A 24,279-nucleotide genomic window follows, 5' to 3' on the forward strand; every position below is an offset into this window, starting at 1 on the left:
GAGGATTAAGTATAGTAGAGGATGTAAATTACCCAGCACAGTTCTTGGCACATAAGAAGTATTCAAGAACTACTACAAGTGTAAGAGAAGATCACTTTATGCCAGGGTAGTCAGAGGAGGCTTCCTGGAGGAAAAGAGCCTTGAAGGATGGATACTCTTTGGGAAGAACACAGGATGGGGCATTCAGGCAGGGCCACCGACATATAAGCAAGGAGTGGAGGTGGAAATATGAAAGGTGTGCTCAGTAGGAGGTAGAGTTCCTGAATGGAGCACCTGATCAAATCAGAAACTTAGGCCACTAGACTCAAGGAGAGCCACACTGCAGCAGCCAAAACTGACTGGGCCCTGAGACAAACCCCTTCAACAAGCCACTTCCCTCCCTGGGCCTCAGCTTCTGGGCTGGTTGGGTTGGACAGGAATGATTCCCCATCAGGGATTCTTCCAGTGCTAATGTTCTCTAAGTCCAAGTTTGTTCCACAGTGAATTCTAATAAATATGTGAGCATACATGTTTACACAACTCCAGAGGACGTTGACATTCACGTGCAGTGTCTCAGTGCTTACCCAGGAAAAAAGTTTCCTTCAACTTCTTCATTCATTCTTCCATTTCTCCATTCAACTAATGTCCATCAGATGTTTACTGAGCACCTACTATGTGCAATACACCGTTCTAGATGTCAGGGCTTTCTTTCTAAAACCAAGATCTGACCGCGTCACAGCCTCACTGCTTTCAGTGACTTCCCATTGCCAAGTGAAAACTCCAGGCCACATACACCATGTACCTGCCCACCTGCATGCTTCTGTTCACGCAGTTTCCCTCTCTGGATTATCCCTCCTCATGGTCCAGACGCTTTGAAATGTCCCTTCCTCTCTGAAGCTGCCACCAAACTTACCTTGGTTCCCTTCCCTGCCTTACGCCGGCGTAATGCTCTCCCCTTTGTGCTCACCAGCTCTGTTACTGCGCCTGTTGCTTTTTAATTTTAGTACATTGTTTGCATGGTTTTCTCTCCTGCTAGATTTTTAATTTAATGAGGCAGGAACAGTGTTTTATTCATCTTGGTAACCTCAGAATCTAGCCTACCGCTTGACACGTGAGAGATGATTAAACATTTGATGAATTCACTTGTTGAAACATTGGAAGTGGATGAGAATGGTGAGATGAATAATAATGACAATAATAGTAACTATGTTGTATATTTCTTACATGCTGAACGCTGAGCCCAGAGCTTTACATCCATCTGTGCTCTGTTTAGTTTTAATCCTCACAATGCCCTGTGAGGTGAGGGGCACAGCATCTCTGGAGTCAGAGAGGCCAGGGTTTGAATTCTGGCTCTCTGAGTGCCTGCGCACTCCTGTACTTTGTGTTCTGCATGAGGGGCTTGCCTAGGGGGCAAGTGTGGCCAGCTGGTCCTTGCGCTTGCCAAACCACGCACTCTGGAATGGGGCTGCATCTGACTTCTCCAAAAGTAAATAAAAGGCATCCTGCAGGCAAGCACTAGCCTCGTCTGTCTCTACCCCTTGCCGGCGGTGGCCTGGCACAAGTTCCTTACTTATGCTTTTTGCCTAGACTTTCTCATCTGTAGAATGGGGCTATAGCACCACCAACCTCAGAGGGCTCTTGTTAGGGTGAGGTGGGATAACGTATGTGATATGCATGGCACTTGTCTGACACTTGTATTCAATATATGTTAGTTATTGTTATTATTATTAAGTAGCCTTATGTGCCAAACAAGAGAATTTCAAGAAAAAAGAGCTGGCAGAGAGCAGAACATGGGGGCCTTCGTCCATTTAGGGGCATCAGAAGGAACCAGGAGGGAGGAGGGCTGCAAACATTAAGAAAGAGTGAGTTAGAGGAGAAGTTGAGCAAGTGTCAAGTGCTTCTGAGAAATTAAGCTGGAAGAGGCTGAGAAAAATCCCCTGGACTTGACAGTTAGAGGTCATCAGTGACCTTTGAATGAAAAGTATCAGGATAGCAGTGGGAGAGGAAACTAGGTTTCTGTGGGTTAAGGAATCAATGAGTGATAAGGTAGAAATAGTAACTCTGGCTTATTCATCAGGAATTAGGTAGTAAAGGGTCAGAGACAAATAGGTTGGTTGCTTTAGGGGGATGCAGGAGGGATAAGCAGCTCGCTTTCACAGACTTTATTTCAGGAGATAGGCATCCCCTTCAAAGGGCCAGATCAATGGAGCTCTCAGGAAATGTGGACCCTCTGCCCTGACCCGAACCCTAAATCTGTTTGGAAAATCTGACAATCTCTCCAGACTCCTGGGATGACCAGGAGAATGACTTGCCTCAAGTACCCAACTTCTAGATGGGACTCTCTTTCATTTAAGGAAAGAGGAGAGTTCAATGTATTTTTTTTTTTTTAGGCAGAGGACAGTCAACAGAATGAAGGTGCAAAACAGATAGGGGGATATGATCAAGCACTTGGTGGATGGATTCACCCTGGGGGGTGGTGGGGATGGACAAAGAAAGGGTGAAGACACACAGACAAGTCAGGGATGTAGCAGAAGGAAGTTGGAGGGCTCTCTGGATGGTTTGTCTTTCTTGGAACAGAAAGAGGCAAGGCCTGCCAAGAGTGCAGTGAGTAAAAGGTGAAGGGCTGTGCATTAGTCAAGATAGGTTAAGTGCTACGACAAACAAGTCCTGAGTTTTAGTGGCTTCACACAATGAAAGTGTATTTCTCTTCCCATCAAGTCCAGTCAGCATGGAGTTCAGAAAGGCCTCTGTTGTGTGCAGTGATCAGGGACTCGGGCTCCATACATTTTATGGCTCCTCGAGGATCTCAGGGTCTTTTTCTGGATCGTCTGCTCTACTGGCAAACACAGGAAAAGAGAAAGACTGTGGAGGATTGTGTAGGAGACTTTAAAGGCCACACCTGGAAGTGTTGCACATCACTTTTGCCAGTGTTCCACTGGCCAAACCTCAGTCCCATGGCTACTTCTAGCCACAAGGGAGGCTGGGAAATATCATCAAAGCACGTGTAGCATCCTGTCCTGACCTCGTGCCCAGTGCCTGGCAGTGCCAGAGTAGAGTGGGTGCTCAGTAAGCATCATTGAATAAATGCGTAGATGAACGTTATCTTCTTTCTCCTCGTGACTATTCTATCTGGGCAGAGACCTAGTGTCCTAGATATGAGCGAAAGGCTGGGCTCGGTCCTGTGATGCTGCCGTGCTTCAGGGATCCATTCATACTCTCTGCACCTGTATGTTGGCTACCTGGAGTTAGGTGAACCTGGCAGAGTGATGCTGGCTTGCTTTCAGGGAGATAAAGATCAAGGTCTTTCTTCCCAAGCCTGCTGCTATAACAAGTTGAGCTAATCAGCCAGAAAAAAACATATTAATCAACCCCTGAGCTACAATTTCCAATCCAAATATGAACTACCCAGCCCATGGTTTTGCTAGCCAGATCCTACCTGAATTAGCCAGTCCCAAGATGAATAGACAAGTCTCTGAGATAACCATCCTCCAGTTAAGCTAACTAGTTCCTTTTCAAACTAATTGGTCACAAGTTATCACTGATTCAACTGTGTCCTGGAGAAAATGTTTAAAGCCCAGGACTGGGGTTAGTCTTCTCCATGACCTTTATAATGGCCCTTTTTATGGATAACACAAGCTCTAGAAAGGGAAGGAAAGCTGGTGATGTGAGTCATAACTTCCCCAAAGGGCAAGTAAAGGACTCCTTATCAGGCTGGTAAAGCTCACCTGCAAGTGGAGCTTGACACGGAGCTGCACAGGGCAGGGAATGCCGGGGATATTTTTATAAACAACTCCAGAGATGTCAACAATGTGGGACTGGTGCATAGATTCCCATATTTGCAGATGAGATTTCATGAGCAAGGGTGCCCTCAAATGAGAGTCAGTGCCAACAAGCCCAAGAAGGAAGAAGGAAGCAGAAGCAGATGGTTATAAAACAAGTCAGTGTTTCAGACTTGGGGAGACACGGAGGTCAGTACCGACATCTCTGGCTCAGCCAGCCTGGCCCGGGGCCGCAGAGGTGGGTCTGGGTGGCTGGGTGCCGGGTCATGTGAAGGGGGGTAGGGTGCCCAGTGCCAGAGGCCCTGCCCAGACCGAAGCACGAGGGCCCCAATGGCGAGGAGATGGGCATCTTCTTGAAAGGGCCAGATCAGTGGAGCCCTTGGGGAACATGGACTCTTCTTCCCCACTGGAATCCCAAGTCTGTCTGGAGAATCTGGTCATCTCTCCAGACTCCTGAGATGACAGGAAGGATGACTAGTCTCAACTACCCAACTCAACAGGACCGCCTGGAGCTGCTCATGATAAAGGAACTCATTTCAAAACAACAGTCGTGGTGTCACTGAAAGATGCCAGTCTTTGGGTCAGTGAGTTCTTTTTTTTTTTTTTTAACTGATTTTTATTGGAGTATAGTTGCTTTACAATGTTGTGTTAGTTTCTACTGTACAGCAAAGTGAATCAGCTATACATATACATATATCCCCTCTTTTTTTGGATTTCCTTCCCATTTAGTTCACCACTGAGCACTAAGTAGAGTTCCCTGAGCTATACAGTACATTCTCATTAGCTATCTATTTTATACATAGTACCAATAGTGTATATATGTCAATCCCAATCTCCCAATTCATCCCACCCACCACCCCGTTCCCCCCTTGGTGGTCAGTGAGTTCTAATGCTTCCAGTTACCTCTTAATAGCAGTGTGGCATTGGGCAGTTTATTCAGCCTCTCTGGACCCCAGTTTCCTTTTCTATAGAACAGTAATTCTATTTTTCAGGTTAGTGAGGATTTAATGTGATTGTGCATGAAAAGAGCCTAACCCGCTGCCTAGAAAACACGAGGTGCTTAATAATGTGCCCTCCCTTCTCTCCAAGCCCTACTCAGTGCTCTCTGGGCCAGGCTTAAGCCTTGTCAACAGTGCAGCCCTGGACCAGCCCTTGGTATCCTTCCTACAGTGCCCACCCTGACCGGCCTGCCCTGGCCCACGCGGGCCTGCTGATGGCTCCAGCCCACGGGCTAGCAGTTCCAACGGCTCCCAGGCTGCGATCAAGATCCAGACCCCACATACTTATATTTCTCTGATTCTTGGAAAATAGTAGGCAAGAGTCTGGTAGGCAAGGGCTCAAGGCTGAGAACCTCTGTCAGACCTCACATAACAAACCACAGTCTGCCTCATGAATAAAGGCAGCAGTGGCTGGGCTGCCCGGGCCCTCATGTCTATATCTAACAACGTCCACACTAATGTCCAGTTCTGCAGGTGAAATTTTCTAAAACACAGGGGCTTGACCTAAAGGAGGGCTGAAAGTCAGGCACATTTAAACCATGTAATTCACGTGAGCTGAGCTGGTATAAATGCGAACATGTTCATGGGCAACCAGAGGTCATGTGCATTCTTTTTTTTTTTTTTTAAATAAATTTATTTATTTATTTTTGGTTGCATTGGGTCTTCGTTGCTGTGTGTGGGCTTTCTCTAGTTGCAGCAAGGGGGGGGCTACTGTTCGATGTGGTGCGCGGGCTTCTCATTGCTGTGGCTTCTCTTGTCGCAGAGCATGGGCTCTAGGCTTGTGGGCTTCTGTAGTTGTGGCACGAGGGCTCAGTAGTTGTGGCTCGTAGGCTCTAGAGTGCAGGCTCAGTAGCTGTGGCTCACAGGCTTAGTTGCTCCGTGGCATGTGGGATCTTCCCGGACCAGGGCTCTAACCCATGTCCCCTGCATTGGCAGGTGGATTCTTAACCACTGCACCACCAGGGAAGCCCTCGTGTGCATTCTTGAGTCAGGTTGGGATGGTGTTTACTGTGGTCCAGGGAGCCCTTTGCACATGCTCGACTCCAGGCTAGTGCTTGTTACACAGGAGCATCTCTGGATCACCTTTCCTGGCACCTCCAGGGATGCTTACACACACTAAATTTGGGGAACCCCATCCTTCCTCCTTGATCCTGTCTCCTGTCCCTCTCCACTTTTTCACTGTGCTCCAGTCACCCTGCTCTTCCCGCTTGAACACTCCAAGCTTTACCACCTGGAGCCTTGTTACCACTCTTCCTCCTGCCTGGGACTCTCTTCCCTCACCTCCTCCAAGACTCACCATATCAGAGAGCCTCTTACTGACCACCCTTTAGAAAAAGGTGACCCACCCCCATCATCCTCTGTTTCCTTATCATGATAATTTTTCTCCTTAGAACCTAGCATCAGACCTATTACTTATGTTTTATTTATCATGTCTGCTCCCCACTGGAATGCAAGCTCCATGAAGACAGGATTTCATTCTGTTCACTGCTCTCTTTTCAGTTCCTAGAATAGCCAGGCCCCTGGTAGGCCTTTAATAAATACTTGATGGAGAGATATTGGAGTTGACCTTTAATTTGGTCTGTTGTCAGTATAGTGAATTAAGTAAAATGATATCATTAGTCACACTATACAGATTAGGAGACTGAAGTTCAGAGAGGTTAAGTGACTTGCTCAAGGTCACCAACTAGTTGGAGGCAAGCTCAGGACCAGAACCCAGATATCCTGAGTCTCAATCTGAGGCATGTGCTGAGAGCCACATGTGTCTCCTTAACTCTTCAGCCCATTTCCTAAAGGAGGGCATGTTGTCTTGCCTTAAAGACCACCCCTGAATGGAGCAGTGCCTCCATTTAAGCTTGACTGATTTTACTCATGGACTTGTCAGAAATTGGAATCTAGAGATAACAGGCAGAGACTAGGGTTTTTTAGTAAAAACCACTTTTCAGTTCACCCAGCCTCTACTCGGAACTCTGTTTATTCCAGGTCTAATGCAGAAAATATAAGCACTAAAAAACAAATTAAAAATAAATGATAAGTGAGTTAGAAACTGCCCAGGGCTGTCAGGAACTTACGTGCCATGCCATGTGGGTTTTGAGTAAACATTTGCTTTGCAAGCCAAGAAGCACTATGTATTTACTGAGGCCATCTCCGGCCGAGGGCACATGTGCTGCTTCTGGGATTTGGCAGTTTCTCCAGAGAAGTGTACGCACAGGCCTAAGCACCATGGTGGTCTGAGAAGAGGAGGCAACTTGGCATCGGGGGACCTGGGTTCTCGTTTGAGGTCTGCCCCTCTCTTATTTGGTAAATTCGGGCCACGTGGTACCCTTTCTGGACCTTTTTGCCCTTAGCAGAATCCTATGACTTCAAGAGGAAATATCAGTAGTTTTCTGCTCAGCAAATTACTGAGATGACAGAGAGGGAGCGGGGGAGGGAGTGGGAGAGAGAGTTCTGTGTACTTTAGCTGTCTCTGTCTTCTGTTTTTTCCACTGAGTCAACTTTTTCTTCATTTTTCCCCCAACACCAGCATCTCTCTTCCCAAGAGCTTGCAACCAATGCCAGAACCTTCTGCGGGTTTCTGCTTTGCTCTTGAACAAGAGCTAGTACCTGTGCCCGGGCCCGTCTGGCTTGTAGTAAGTGGTTGGTTATGCAGGGCGATGGGACGGGGGCTGCGTAGCTCCTCTGTCTGAAAGCATTACTTGTCCAATCCCACAAGGGGAAAGACGTTCATTGCACATCTGCACACATTCAGAGCCTATTGATTGACCTTCTGCCACCGGGACACGCTAGGGAACAAAGCTCACGAAGCTTCAGGTCTGGTGATGGAGAGATGGTTGAGGAACCAGGCACATTTCATGCTCCCGTGACACAGCTACAGGGAGCTGTATCCATAGGAGGGCTAATTAACTCAGACCTGTCTTGAAGGGGAAGATTCTAGCAAACCTTCCCAAAGTAAATGACATGTAAACCAAGATATGAAACTGGGAGAGTAGAAGTTATTCAGGCAAGGGTGAGGAGGGAAGAAGTGTCCGAGGCTGAGCGTGTAAATGTGTGTAAATGCAGAGGCCAGAATGGGGGGCCATGGGTGTTGGGATTGTTTGTAAATAAGGCAGGAAGCCAGGGGCTGGAGTAGAGAGTGAGGGGAGGGGCAGGAGATGAGGTCCTAGAGGAAAGGGGATGGAAGAGGTCTTGCCTAGAGCTCTGGGAGCCTCTGGAAAGAGTTTGGATTTTGTGCCCAGGGCAGTGAGGGGAGTAGGGTTCTGGAGATGGGTAGCATGAAGTTCCGATTTGCATTTTGGAAGGCTCACTCCTACTGCAGTGTGGAGCCCCCTCGGGAGGGAGGCAAGGCCGGAGCACCAGACACTGGGCGACCAAGTAAGAACAGTAAGAGTGTAGAAGAATCTCTTGCCTCCAAAAGCAGGTCCAGGCTTTGGAATTCCTAGAACAAGTTTTGACTCCTGTCTTTTCTCAGACCCCTGTGGTTCCTTTTCTCCATGCACCACAGCATTCTACAATTGAATTCTAATAAATTCTGGGACTTCTGTCACATTAGAGCAATGGGATCCAACCCTTTCGAACAAGAGGACCCTTTGTTAACATAAAAGACCTCACCCGCACGGCACGGTCGTTGTGCTCTTTGTATCTGTTAATTGAGAAAACACCTAAAGAACAAAGCCTCTGTAGATGCATGCACACTTGAAAATTATGCCTACATATATGTGGGAGCCAGTATTTAGCCAGCCTATTGACATGGCTGCTGTAATAGATGAACCTCTAGAACCATCTGAAAGAAGCCTGCATCCCCTCAAGGGGTTGGGAACCGCTGTCCTGGAACATGTGTGTTAAGGAAGCCACATAGCCATCTGTCCCCAGAGCACAGTGCACAGCTGCCTTCTCCGTAAACCGTGGGGTGCATAAACTCAGCTGGTTCTAATTGCACAGGGCATGCCATATTGTTGCCCGATGTAATGTCAATTTTTATTTATTTGTGTTTGTGAAAAGCAGGGCTGATTAGACCACTTAAAACTACACAGGCTAGTTAGAGCCAGGCTGGCGTTAGTGATTTCAGCTGCCCTCCCTAAAGTCCTCGTCGCTCCCAGCTCATGGCCTCCCTCTGAGAATGTAAACTTGGGGCCTTGTGCTATCATGATTTCTATTTCACCCTGACTCTTATAAACTACCATATAAAAAGCAGCCGCTAAAGGTTTTTTTTTTCCAATTTCATTTTGAGGCTTGGAAAATCACAAAATAAAAATAGCCCTGAGAGTGGAAAGTTTGGGGGAGTTTGTTTAGCTTTCTTTGAAGTGCACTTTGTGAAGGAATAAGTAAGTCATAAGATCCATCTTTGTGGAGTGCTTTACGGTATACGTAATTTTTTTCACATCCCTTTTTTCCCATTTGATCCTTATGGAGACCCTGTGAGGTGTGGATTGTTACTATCTCCACTTTGCAAGTGAGACAGAAGCTCCGGGAGATTTAAAGATGGGCCTGGTCCAAGATTACATGACCAGGTAATGGCAGAGCCAGGCCAGGTTGGTCCTCACTCCAAATGCTGGCCTCCCCCTGCCCTTCTTGGTCTCTCCAAGAGTCCCCTCACTCAGGCCCAGCTCCTGTCTTCCTTTCTCATGAAGAAAAGGTGTCCAGGCCATGTCTGGACAAGCACAGGCTCCTGGCTGGTCACCAAGGATCTCCCTCCCCAAGGGACTCAGTATAATATCTACTTATAGACCTGTCTGAGTCTCCTCCCAGGCTGCCAGCTCCTTGAGTGCAGGGCCTTTGCCTTGGTCATCTCTGTGTCCTTAGGGCCCAGAACAGGGTCTAGTGGACAGTAGATGCTCTGTAAATGTCTTCCAAAGTGAAACATCATTGAATAAGAAAGTTCAACCATCCTTCTGTTTCATTCCATTTCTCTCCTGACGATGAATCGGCCATTAGAAGACTGATTAAAGTCTTCAAGTTATTACTTGGCTCCACATTTCCTAAACTGTGTTTTGAGGAGTGTTCTGAGACACATCAAAAGATATTCCAAAAAATTAAAACTTCCATGGTCATACAAATTTGGAAAATACTGATTCAATAGGGTCAACAGATTTTTTTTGATTGAAAATTTTCTCCCAGCACAGATTCTCTTCCAGGTCTGGTTCCTTTCAAGCTCTCCCCATCTGTGTGAGTTTTAGGCGTACCTCTCCATTCTCATGATTGTTTAATGAATAACGTTTAAACACACACATCTACCCTCATACACAGAACTATTTTCCCAAACGGTCCATAGCGTTCGGAGCTGCTTCTCTTCCGGTGTCATCAGTGCTGAGCAAAGGGAGAATCTTCCTTCTAAACTTCCCTGCATCTTACCCAGCACCAGGCCACAGACCTCCTGATGGCTGAAAAACTCCCTTACCTCTAGTTCCTTCCCTTTAGCCTAAAAAGCGCTCACATCTTTTTTCATTTAAGGGACTCTTTCCTTGACCATACCATGTCCTCACGCTGTGGCTCCATTGCTCTTTCTCTTTGACTTGAAACTTTTGTGACCAGTTGCTTTCATCCAGGGTCACCCCCACCCACCTTCCTGAGGGCAGTCAGCCTCCGGTGAGCGGTGAATGCATAGGAATCAAGCCAGCGTCCTTGCCTAGATTCAGGATTATTCTTCAAGTCTGTCCAAGCTCCAGTGGTCCACGTGGGATTAGCTGAGAACTGCTGTGAGTGCTTCAATACCCTAACTTCTCCTTCCGTTCAAGTCTGTTCCTTCATGTCCTCCAAGGTGTTTATTCTGAGAATATTCTCCAAAAAGTTTCCAATATGCAAATGTCCATCCCAGAATCTGCTTCCCAGGAAATCTGACCTGCAGTAGTTGGTTCCTGGAGTGTCCAAGAATGCAGATGTTAATACAAAATTTTTGAGCCGGCTGCAGGCAGTAAGAATGTTATCTCTGGTGGTGGATGGAACGCAGATGATTCTTGGCACCAGGTAGCAGTGAAATGGCTAAAATTTTCACTGTGGTAAACTGGGAAGGTACACAAGTATATACAAGTCCATACAGTGGTGGGTCAGATGTTTGGGTAATATGGAGGAAATGCTCTATAAGGAGGATGGAATTGGATGAGTGTGGCAGGGAGCAATTGTTGCTCTGGAGAAAGATAATGAAAGACTGAGGGTAAATATTCAGCAGCTTATATGGAGACTCCCATCTCCTGAACTCTGGAACAGAAAGAGCTCAGCTGACCCAGGATTTAAGCATAAGAGTAGCAGAGATTCCAAACTCAGGCAGGGTTAGTCTACCAATGTTGAGCCCTGATTGGAAAGGAAGGGGACCCTGAGATGTGGCAGAAGGACATCTATCTGGGTTGATGTACTTGAATATCTTGAGTCTCCAGATCGCTCTGAATCTTCTGGGTCTGCAGCAGTAGCCTACCACTCCGCGTTAAAGGCTAGTGCTTCCGCCTCACTTGAAGACAATGCAGAGGCCTTTGCCTTGTGAGCTAACACGTGACACCCCTATTTGCCCTCCCTTCAGCCAACAGAAAAATATAGGATTAAATCACAACATATTCCAGCTAGGGACGTGCCAGGGCTGGTAAAGGAAGAAAGGAACTATAACCCAGAGGAACTGCAGGACAGAGCCAGCATGTACCAACAGAAGCTGGGAGAGTGTGTATCGACCTAGATTCTGAGAGTGCTGCACCAAGATGGGGTACAGACCAGAAAACTGGATAAGGAAAAGTTTAAAGATATGGCAGCACTCTCCCTGACTAGGACTCTCCTTGACTAGGCCCCTGGGAGACAGTGCTAACACACTTCCAGGATGACTCTTAAATGTTTGGAGAATGCTTATAGCCCACAGTCAGTGAAGTTGAAATACCATAGTTGCTACGGAAGATGTTGGAAGAGGAGATAAAATGGCTCAGAGAAGTGTGCAAACTAGAATAAATAAACTACATAAGGCTGGGAAATCCACCAGACGACTATGTTGCACAGGTGGGCCCAAAAGACACACCACTTGCCAAAGCCATAAGGAACACACTGACCAGAGGAAGATCAGCCTCACCAAGAAGCGCAGTGACGGCTGTTCCCTATAGACCAGAGCTCATGGTAGGAGCATTGGGATACTAATAACAATAGAGATGACATGATCCCCAAAACAGAGGTGAGATTTCAGCATTTAACTGTCAAAATCAAAGTAGTTGCAATTATCTTCATGAGCACCGAGACGGAAGAGTGAGCCTGATCTGAAGAAAGCTATGGAGGTGATGTGCTGTCCCCAGTAGGCTGAATACATGGATCTGGAAACCAAGGGGTTTATGTAGGAGTAACCTCCTTGCCATCATTCCCAATTACCCACTTGGGGAATTTGTGCTTCATCCCCACGACTCTGGGCTCTACATAGGTTTATTTACAGAAAGGGAAATGCTTCTGGAAAGAATTCCATTAACTTTTCAGCTACCTCTTGCTCTCTCATGCCTTCAGGCTCCTGGAAGGGGTAATTGATTCTGATTATCAGGAAGAGCTGATGTTACACAGTGGGGGCAGGGAAGAATATGTTTGGCACCCAGGTGATTTATTTGAATGTTTCTTGGTACTTCTTTACCTAATTTTCATGGTAAATAGATAAGTGCAAAAGTCATTGCCTGAGAAGGCCAGGGTGACCAAGAGTTCAGATCCTTCAGAGATGAGAGGCTGGGTCACCCCTCCAGGTAAGCTGTTTAAACCTTCAGAGGCACTAGCTGAGGATGAGGGGTCTGGAGAGTAGAGGAAGGAGATGATGAGTATCTGCTTTGTCCTGCAGCAGTCAGTGCAGTAGTTTATAACATTAACCTTATTTTTAAGTTTATCCAGAAAAAGAGTCCAGTAAAGTCCTGAAAGATATGCTTCCAGGACATATTCCAACAAGTAGATCTGAATATCATGAGGGGTGGACTGTAGTGGATGCTCTGGTGTTCCAGCCCAATTCTGTTTCCTACCCCCACCAGGACCAGCTACTAAGAGTGTTGGCAATTGACAAGGTACAGCTGAAGAGAGTTGCCTTGCCCAATGTCACACACCTCTCTTGAGGGCTGCCTCAGTCCAATGAGTCATTGCTGTGAAACTATAAAGGCTCAGCTACATTGCCCCAGTTTGGGACAATGCTTCTGACTCTGGCCATCTAAGTGCCAGAGTTCCCCATAGGATGGGCTGATGATGCCATTTTTGTGACTATATCACAACCCAATTTCATCCTGTTCCAATCCTATTCCTTTACTTTACAGACCTTGATCCTGAGAACTCTCTTCAAAAAGCTTTCTGCATGCCAGTCTTTTACTCAGAGTCTATTTTCCAGAGAATAAGGCATACAACAGAAACCAATTCTCAGATCCAAAATAACAACAAATTACACACACACACACACACACACAAATATAAATAATGGCAAACTCCAGAAAATCAAAAAAGGTATTTGGAAGTGGGATGAAGGAGAAGATAAGTTGGAAAGAAAAGATAAGACTTTTCTCAAAAGATCAGCAATGTGTCTGATGGCTGACTTCTCTAGAGAAAAAGAAATATATATTTTACTATATTATCTCAGTTTTTATGCGGAGTCTCCTTGGGCTGCCATAACAAAGTAACACAGACTGGGTGGCTTAAACAACAGAAGATTTTTTTCTCAGTTCTGGAGACAGGAAGTCTAAGATCAGGGAGCGAGCATGGTTGGGTTCTGGTGAGGGCTCTCTCCCTGGCTTGCCGACAGCCACCTTCTGGCCATGTCTTCACATGGCAGAGAGAAAGGACAAGCACTCTGGTGTCTCTTCTTCTTCTTCTTCTTTTTTTTTTTTTTTAAATTGGAGTATAGTTGATTTACAATGTTGTGTTAATTTCTGCTGTATGGCAAAGTGATTCAGTTATACATATTTGTATATTCATATATACATTCTTTTTCTTTCTTTTTAAAAAATTTTTTATTGTCATATAGTTGATTTACAATGTGTTAGTTTCAGGTGTACAGCAAAGTGAATCAGTTATACATATATGTATATCAACTCTTTTTTAGATTTTTTTCCCATACAGGCCATTACAGAGTATTGAGTATACATTCTTTTTCATATCTGTTTCCATTACGGTTTATCACAGGATACTGAATATAGTTCCCTGTGCTATACAGTAGGACCTTGTTGTTTATCCATTCTATATATAATAGATTGCATCTGCTAATCCCAAACTCCCAATCCACCCCCTCCCCTACTCCTCTCCCCCTTGGCAACCACAAGCCTGTTCTCTATGTCTGTGAGTCTGTTTCTGTTTTGTAGATAGGCTCATTTGTGTCATATTTTAGATTCTACATACGAGTGATATCATATGGTATTTGCCTTCTTTTTGACTTACTTCACTTAGTATGATCATCTCTGGGTCCCTCCATGTTGCTACAAATGGCACTATTTCATTCTTTTTTCTGGCTGAGTAGTATTCCGTTGTATATATGTACCACATCTTCTTTATCCATTCATCTGTCAATGGACATTGAGGTTGCTTCAGTGTCTTGGCTATTGTGACTAGTGCTGCTATGAACATAGGGGTGCATGGATCTTTTCAAATTACAGTTTTCTCTGGATATATACCCAAGAGTGGGATTGCAAGGTCCTATGGCAACTCTATTTTTAGTTTTTTGAGGAACCTCCATACTGTTTTCCAGAGTGGCTGCACCAACTTACATTCCCACCAACAGTGTAGGAGGGTTCTCTTTTCTCCACACCCTCTCCAGCATTTGTCATTTGTAGACTTTTTAATGATGGCCATTCTGACCGGTGTGAAATGGTAGCTCATTGTAGTTTTGTTTTGCATTTCTCTAGAGAAAATATGGAAACCAGAAAATGCTGAATTGATATCTTCAATGTGCTGAAATAGAATAATCCACAATTCCATACCCAGGAAAACTACCAATCGAGGATAAGGGTAAAATACAGAAATGTGCAGAAAAACAAAAACTGAGAAAGTTTACTAACAGCAGATAATTATTAAGGAAAATGGATGAAATGTTCAAGGAGATATGGTGAATGGGGATTTTGGTAAATTTGTAGACAAAACTAAGAAAACTAAAATAATGATAATATCTAGTGTCTGGGGCAAAAAGCCAAGAACTGAAACATGGACAAAAATAGTACATAAGTTTGGAGGAGGAGGTGATCAGATTTAAGGCATTCTAAGGTCATGGTATTTTCTGAGAAAAAGTGAAAATGCTATTTATACTTTGTTGAAAAGAATAGACTTAGAGCATTTAATTTCCAAACAAGTACAGGGAGAAGTAGGATGAGGAAGAGCAAAAATTCAGTCAGTTCAAACAAGGTAATAAGAGTGGGTGTAAAACAGTAAAGACAGTAAGAATAGAAAAGAGAAATAGAAATAAGAGGGCAGAAATAATCCAAATCAATCAGTGATCACAATATATGTAAATGGATAAAACTCTCCTGTTAAAACACAAAGATTCTTAGGCTATATAGAAACCAATTTAACTATATGATTCCTATGGGATTTTCAACTATAATGTATGAATACAGAAAATTTTAAAGTCAAAGGCTAGAAAAAATAAAGCAGGAAAATATTAACCAAAAAAAGCAGCTATAGTTAAACCAATGCAAAACAAAATAGAATTCGAGGGGGAAAGCTTTAAGAAAAATAAAGAGAATCACTGCATCATGCGAAGAGGTTCAATTTATCAGGAAGGTAACAGTATAAAACATATTCACCTAATAGCATAGCTTCAAAATTATATATTATATATATTGTTAGATCTACAAAGAATCATTAACAGATCCTTCACTATTTTAATACAGCTTTCTTGGTTATTGATAGATCAAGCAGAAAACAACATTGGCAAAGATATTTAAGATTTGAACAGCACAATTAAAAAACTTTTAGGAAATTCTACTGGTTTACATCACCCTCCCTCCCTGCAGTTTTCTCCTTTACTCCGCATATACTCCCATTACTCTTGCTCTGGACTTTTGCATTTGCTAATTTCAGGGAAGCTCTTGATTCGTTGTTCTGTGCCTCAGTTTGTTATTTGCCTCTGATTTGAGGCTCTACTCATACTCTTATTTGGCTTCTTAAGCAGGCTCTCTCTTCTAGTATCTGAGCTGGGAAAGGCCCCTGGTGGGCAGGACCAGACTTTGACCACTTGCCTTCCTCATATTACAAAGTGAGTTGGGGAGGCTAGGTTCAGACACCAAATAAATGTTGGCACATGTTGGGTAAGGGCTCATAAGTGTATGTAGAATGAAAACATTAAATATTAGCTTATTGGAAGTGTTTTCTTCCAGCATCCTTTAACTCTAGACCAAGGTGCATAGTCAAATCAGATCCTAATTCCTAAATGCAGAGAGCTTTATCAACCTTCACTCTCCCAGCCCTGCATCCCTACACATTCCACTTTCTTCTATATTTAGTCCATATTTCCTACCACTTCGTGCCAATTTCAGGATGAGAGTCTGAGAATGATTTCTCCAGTAAGGCTTTTGACAGGAACAGCAGTGGCAGACAGAAACCACCCATAATATCTACCACAAATGCTGGGCTCTCCCAGCTGAAAGCCTTCTTAGAAAATGAGAATTCATCTGGCAACAAATAACAAGGGCTATGAAGAAGATTCTACTCTTCAATCCAGTAATTCTACTGCTGGGAATTTACTCCAAGGAAATCCCTTAAGGGGGGAAAAAGTCATCTGTGTAAAGATGTTCATAGCAATCCAATTCATAAGAAAAGAAAACTAGAAACGATCCCCACTACCACCACTGGGGAAATGGCAGAGCAAATCGTGACACATTATCACAATAGAATACTGTATAGCTATTTCAAATGACAAATATACACACTAGGCCAACTCTTGGAAATGGACTTCTGAAGCAACATTCAGTGAGAGGCAGCAGACTGGAAAATATTTATTGTCTGTAGCATGTAACACCCTCCAAATCCGGAAAGGTGATAGGATCATCTGGTTCTGAGGGTGAGGAAACTAAGGCTGAAGGGGTGGGTGAAACTGAGTCAAGGGGTTTAGTGCCCTTCCTAGAGAGGATCTGGAATTTGAGCCTGGGTCTCTCTGATTCCAAAGTCCGTGTCCTCCTGTAAAGGCAGCACCCAGCTGTGTCTAATTTTCTGGCAATGATATTAAGGAAACATAGAGCTCCAAGGAGACTAGAGTTTATTTTTAATTGTCTTATTAATGAAAAATTGTGTAAATTTAAGTTAGAAAAAAACAAAGGACTAAAATGAGATCTGTCCCATGAAGACCAGGCCTGAACATTAGGATCCTTGTAGAGTAGAAGCCCATACTATTTATCTCCCCATGATGTATCCAAATCACCTGAGGGCTTGTCCAGCCCACACATGCCCTCTTCTCTCTGCCCCCAACCCTGCACTGAAACGCTATGTCTATGCCATAGTGAGCTACTGCTCCCAGTGGAAGCATGAATATTTATTTTTTATTTGTTTGGAGCCAAAAAGACAAAGACTAAAAATCACTGGTTAAAGCATTACCTTCCAAAGGTTCCTGTGAAACCCCAGGGGCTTGTGTCTCAGATGGGAGGAATAAGCATTTTCTTATTTTAAACATATCACCCATGCAGGTGACATTGTATTAAACGAAGGGTACATTGGTGTTTGTGTGGATTTGGGAGTAAGGATGATTTGGGTTCAAGTCTTGACCCAGCTATAATTGTAAGTAAGACCTATTTTACACACACACACGCACACACACACACACACACACACACACACACTGCCTTGGCTTGTCCTTAGAAACTCTTAGAACTGCATGTTTATCTTGCTCTTTACTCTAATAAAGTTGAATTTTGTAACCAAGGAAATGTCCTGGTTCTTGGGCTAAAGATGTCTCAGCAAAAGATAAGGATTAGAAATACTTTGTTCCTAAAGGTCTTTTGTTTCTTGGCTGCTATAGATTATTTCTTCTGTCCCCTCAGAATTCATGTGTTGAAACCTAATCCCCAACGTGATGGTATTTGGAGGTAGGGCCTTTGAGAGGCAGTTAGGTGATAAGGGCAGAGCTCTCCTGAATGGGACTAGTGTCCTTATAAAAGAGACTCCAGAGAGCTCCTTCCTCTCCTTCAGCCATATGAGGACTTAGTGAGAAGACAGCCATCTATGAACCAAGAAGTGGGCTCTCACCAGACACTGAATCTGCCAGCACCATGATCTTGGAAGTCCCATCCTCTAGAACTTTGAGAAATAGAATTCTGTTGTTATAAGCTGTCCAGTCTTTGGTACTTATTACAGCCGCCAGAACAAACTAAGACATTGGCTGCTGCTTGTGGTTTTACCCTTGTCCTCCCCTAGCGTACCTGTCAATTAAAGCTGCAATGACAGCAGTCCTTTGGACTCTTCCTAAGGCCACCCTGCCCCTGCAGTTGATCTGGATGACTTCACCACCTCCTTCTTAAATGCTCCTGATTGGAGAAGCAGTTGGATCACATGCATGAACTGACCAATGAATAAAGGGCAAGGGACCATTTTGAAGTAGCAACCTCCTGGTCCTAAAGAAACTGTAAAAGCAAGCCAGGCAGAGAAATCGTAGAGGTCTCCAAGCTCAAGGGCAATAGACCTAGAAGACACCTTGCCATCAGAGTCCCAGCTTCTGAATTGCCTTTTCCTGGGTGCTGTTCAGAGCCAGGGGCTATTTCTTTAATGGCTTTGGAGTAGCAAGATGAGGTGGTGGGAGAAGACAAGGGACATGGGTTTGTGAGAGCCTTGCAGTCAGCTGATCTACCTGCCCTGCTTGCTTCCTGCTGCCATGACCATATCCTTTGAGTTAAAAATATAAATAATATTTTTCTTTTTATTAAGTGGCAGATGGTTGGGATTTTTTACTTTGCTATTGCAAACACATAGGAAGGAAACAATCACTGTAAGGCTAAGGGGCAGACAGAATAGCTCAGATGTTAAAGTCAGGAACTTGGTTACAGGGCAGGAATTAGAAGATGGGGCCATGCTGTACAGACTTCTGTACAGACCTCTCAGAGCCACCAGCTGATACAATGACTTACTCTCAGTATACGTCATCTCTCTGATCTTGAGGTTCCTTATCTGTAGAATGGGGCTCATTCTCCCATGTTGCAGAGTTGTATAAAGGTTAGAGAGAATGTGTCTAACATGCCTGGCTAGCAGTAGCCACTAAATGAATGAGAATTACTTCCATCGTTGACATACGTTAGTCTGTTGGATTCCCTTCCCCTCCTTTTTGCTTCCCAAGCTGAACTGGCTGTGAATCAATGGGAAAGCAGGCAGGACAAGTGTCACCAACCATGATGGTTAATGTTATGTGTCAAGTTGACTGGGCCAGGGACGCCCAGACACTTGGTCAGACATTATTCTGGGTGTGTCTGTGAGACTGTTTCTGGATGAAGATTAACATTTGCTTTTCTTTTTTTTTTTAAACTTTTTATTTTATATTGGAGTACAGTTGATTAACAATGTTGTGTTAGTTTCAGGTGTACAACAAACCAGTAGACTGAGTAAAGCAGATGCCCTTCCTGATGTGGGTGGGACTCATCCAATCAACTGAAGACCTAAATAGAACAAAACTGACTGGGTAAGAGGGAACACCTGCTGTTTGACTGGCTTGAACTGGGACATCAGTCTTTTCTTTCCTTTGGACTCAAACTAAAAAATCACTCTTCTCGGGTCTCAGGCCTGCAGGCTTTCAGACTGGAATTTATACCATTATCTCTCCTGATTCTCAGGCCTTTGGACTTGGACCACATCATGGGCAATCCTGCCTCTCAGACTTCTTGATTGCTGATCTTGGGACTTCTCAGTCTCCATAACTGTGTGAGCCAATTCCTTATAATTAATAAACAAACAAACACATATCTGGTTGTGTTTCTCTGGAGAATCCTGACTAATACACCACTTAGGGCTCTGATTTAGAGGACAGGCCAAGGGGAGGACCTGCAGAGCCAGGGGAGGCCTTCCACACCGGGCAAGAGGTGCCTGCAGGCCAGAGCCAAGAGGAGGCACGATAAGGAGGGAAGGGAAACTTTGCCCCTTGCCTTGTTTGCCCGCTTTAACTGCTAGAGGCAGTCTGACCTAGTCTGGCTCCTGTGAGTGTTCTAGGAGCGGCCCCTCTTTTGCTGAGCTCGGAGTGACCTTAACATAGGAACAGGCAGAATGCAGTGTTCCACCCTACGTGTGCCCTGAGCACTTTGTACATAGTAGAACTATAGCCATTGCAGCATCCCATCATATTTTAATAACACGCCTGTCTCTCTCAGTGGTCTGTGAGCTCTTGATTCAGATTCATTCCAATTCCCTCAGGGCCCAGCTTGGGACCTGGCACCATGCTTGGCTCATGGCGGACCCTTTTGTACTTTGAAATTGTAGATTAATATTTGGGTGATGGAAACACTTTATTCTTTCCCTCTTTCCCATACATTTGCCTCATCTCTTTCTCAGACGTAAAGGAATTTGAAGCAAACAGGCTTTTGGGGATCAGGTTGGGCTAGGCTGTGTTGCAGTAACAGCCCACTCTCAAATCTCAGTGACTTAACACAAGTTAGTTTCTGACTCATGCAAAGTCCCCTGTGGTTCTGGGCAGCTCTCCAGAGCAGTTGCTCTCCATCCAGCGGCTCGGCAATCCCGGACTCCTGTGATTTGGTGTCTCCATCATCTCAGCCCAGGCAGGGCAGGGGCTCGTGGGGAGCACACACCCTCTCAGCAGTGCTGCAGCCCAGATATGCTAGTGTCACTTTCCCTCAGAGCCCAGGGGCTAGATCTGCTCCCACGGCCACACCTAACCTCATGGTTATTGGGATGAGTGGTCTTCTGTGTGCCCAGGAAGGAGGGGCGAACTGGATACTGGTGGGTACTAATCATACCTACCAAGTTGAAATATAGGACAGCTCAAATTAAAAGTGGGAAAACTACCGAAATTTGTTGTTCTTGTTATGATACATGTATTCATTTACTTATTCATTCAACAATTATTTATTGAACACCTCCTAGGTGTTGGGCATTGTTCCAGGTACTGGGGCGCAGCAGTGAGTAAAACAAAGTCTCTGACATTACGAGATAACATTCTAACGGAGAGAGACATACAAATAGGTATATACACTCTCAGAGGGTTATATGTGCTGTGAAGGAAAATAAAAGAGAGTAAAAGGCTAGAGAGAGATAGAAGAAGTTGCTGTTTGGGATATGGTGGTGGAGGAAGTGTTTGTTGATGAGAGATTTGGTGACGTGAGGGAGGTATACCAGTACATGCGGGGAGGGGAGGCAGGATTATGGGCAGAGGTAAGCTCAGTGCAATGGTCAATTCACTCATTTAGTTCATTTATTCAGCAAACATCTGTTGAGCTCTCATCGCTGTGCCAGGCCCTCTCTTACAGAGCTGGTGATTCACATATGAATGAAACCCGGACGGTGGCCTCCAGCAGTCCAGTCCAGTAGGGCAGTTGGATTTGCAAACAAGTATGTACAATGAGAAGTAAGGGGTCAGAGGGGACACAAAAGAGAGAACTGCAGTTTCCATTTGGGTAGAGAAAGGTCAAGGAAAATGTTATGCAAGAGGGGACTTGATAGCCTAAAGTGGGAATTCGGAAAATCAGCTATTAAGGTGAAAGTATTAGTGGGGTGGGGGTGGTGGTGGGATGAATTGGGCGATTGGGATTGACATGTATACACTGATGTGTATAAAATAGATAACTAATAAGAACCTGCTGTATAAATAAATAAATAAAAAATTTTTAAAAAGATGAAAGTATTGTATGCATTACCTACTGCTGTGTAACAAAATACCCCCACATTGTGGCTTAAACCATGACATTTTATTATTTCTCATGATTCTGTGGATTGGCTGGGCTCTGCTGGACAGTTCTTCTGGCACAGGTGGCACTGACCAGGTCACTCACGTGGATGCATTCAGCTGGGAGCCTGGTGTGGGCTGATATCCAAGATGGCTTCATTTCCATGTCTAGTGCCTCACTGAGGTGGCTGGAACAGCTGGGGCTGACTGGGCCTCCCTCGCTCTTTCTCTTTCTCCATGGCATCTTTCATCTGAACTTCTTTACATGGTGGCTGGATCCCAAGAGGGTGAACAGAGGCTTCAAGGCCTCTTAGGGACTGAAAGTCACAGTGTCTTTTCCACTGCATTCTGTTGATCAAAATTGGTCAAAAAGCCAGCCCAGATTCTAGGGGAGGGGAAACAGACTCTACCTACCTGCCTGTCCAGGGCTGGGAGGAATTGGTGGAGGCCATATTTTCAGACAGTCTACCACAACCGTTAACAGTACAGTTAAGCAGACATGTCTGTGTGCTCCCATGCTTTCCTCTCTCCCAAAAGGAGCCCATGGCAGAAATCACTAACTGCTCCCAGCACACTTGCCTGCTGAGCCTAGGATCTTCGCAATCCAGTACGCCAGGCAGATTGACCAGATTCAGGGCAAGAAAGGAGACCCATTTGCCATCCCAGCCACAAAGGAATATAACAACTGCCAAAAATGCATCTGTGATATAATTGTACAAACTCTTTAGCTATTGTGTCTGCAAATAAACTAGGGATGGGAAAAAGTGGTAGGATTCTGGATGATGCATCTCGTCATATTTTTGTGATGAATAGGCAGTTTTAAATGCCCAAGGGATGTAAAAATTTTAAAAAGAATTATACTACCGAACAAAGATAGAAAAAGAAGAAAAACCTCTTGAGGGGGGTTTGGGTGAAGAGCAAGCATGTCTGGCCTAGAGAGAAGAGAATTCAGAGGGCAGCTCAGGAAAGGAGGCAGGTGACACAGGCATGGCAAAGGGCTCTGGAAAGAACAGTTTTGGTCTGAGCTCAAGAGACTGTACTTGATTTCTGGCCAGAATGGGCTTGGCACTCCCCAGCCCTGGGGCTTGGGGAAATCGACTAGCTGGGCTTAGAGGTACAACAGGTTGGAATGCAAAGGCAGTTTGATGTGTCCAACTCAGCTAGCTGAATTCTACAGCAAAGCTCAGTACCTGTATTTGACCTGCTTCCATGGGCTTTCAATCCCCAGATGTACCATAATGTGTTAAAATCAGTTTTGTGCTCTAAACTGCTGAGAATGTTATATTTCAGGCACCTCATCATAAAAGAAATTTACAGAGCAACAGTTAAGACTGAGCTCATAAGGACAGAGGCAAAAGAGGAGAAATCTATGTTGTTGCCTTTGGTGGTGATGGCAGCTGAATAAACTGGGCACCAAAGCGAGGGGTCAAGGGGTTTCCTGGGAGACCTTGTATTTGTGGTGTCTCCTTTAAGTTATAGATGGTTTAGCCTTTTCCCTTCAGCAAAGCAAAACCCCGATGTAGAGGCACTGTGAGTAATCTAAGGCAAGGATGTCTTTCCCTTTCCCCCAGGCAGCAGTGATGTGGTGGGGAGCATGCTGGATCTGGAGTCAGGAGGGGTCTGACCCAAGGGGCATCTGTAGCGTACAGTGGGTTTTGGCATCATCTAGACCCGGACTTGGAGCCAGACCCTGCCCTTTCCTTGCTGGCTGGCTGGCATGCCTCAGTTGATGAGTTTGTAATGTGGTAGAAATGATGCCTGCTTTTCGGAGTTGTTGTGAAGTTAGACATCTTCAAAGTACCTGTGGTAAAAGAGTAATATCTGCAGAGCACGTGTCATCTAATACAGGCTTTTATCCTTAGTGTTTATCAGCCTGTGGATCTACAGATACATTTTCTTTTCTTAGCCAAAGAATGTGAATTCTGCTGCAACTTAGTTAAAGGGAGCAAGTCCAGTTCCTGAGTGGTCCCAGAGGTAGTGGTCCCAGAGGCAGTGGTCCCGTGCCCTCTCCCTAACAAGTAGGAAGAGATCCTTTTGTGTTGAGGTTTCAAATCGACCATCTATGAGGCCAGATCACTACAGGTTCTGGAATTCGGGGAAAACCTTTTCCCCAGATAAAAAAGAAAATTGCATTTCCTGACATCTTAGCTACCATCTGGGTTTCCTTCTACATCAGCTATCATATTATGGCTACTGTACCCTGTTAAAACATTTACCATAAGCTCTCCCCCAGGGTATTTCAAGGCCTTCCCCATAAAAATTCCTAAGCAGAAAAGTCCTTTGGGAATACAAGTGATGGTTATGCATCAGGAGAAGGATCGGAACACTCCAGTTCATCACTTAGGAAACCTTCCTTGGGGTAAGGGTTGGCGGGGGGGTCCTTCACAAGGGTATTTTATTGAGGGATTTCTTCTTTCGTTTTGTTATATGTATAATGTTGTTAAAGTCCAAAATATTTCCTTATTGCATCTGCTGTACTGTTTGTCAGCTCTGTCTGGCTGAGAGAGGCTCAAGGCTTAGTTCAGATTCTCTCCTAGACATTTTAGAAATACTCCCTTTTTTTCTGGTTTCAAGATATTTGCATCAAGTTTCAGTCTTGCGGCCACTCACTGTGTTCTGGTGGCAAGGACCTGGGAAGTGATCCGTTCATAGAGCACCTACTGAATGTGTCCCATGAGCCAGGAGCTGTGCTAGACCCGGGAAGCAGAGAGCAGTGAGACAGGCCTCAGCCCAGGGAGCTCAGTCTAGTGAAAGC

The sequence above is a fragment of the Balaenoptera ricei genome, chromosome 1 (assembly GCF_028023285.1).
Source record: "Balaenoptera ricei isolate mBalRic1 chromosome 1, mBalRic1.hap2, whole genome shotgun sequence".
Taxonomy (NCBI): Eukaryota; Metazoa; Chordata; class Mammalia; order Artiodactyla; family Balaenopteridae; genus Balaenoptera; species Balaenoptera ricei.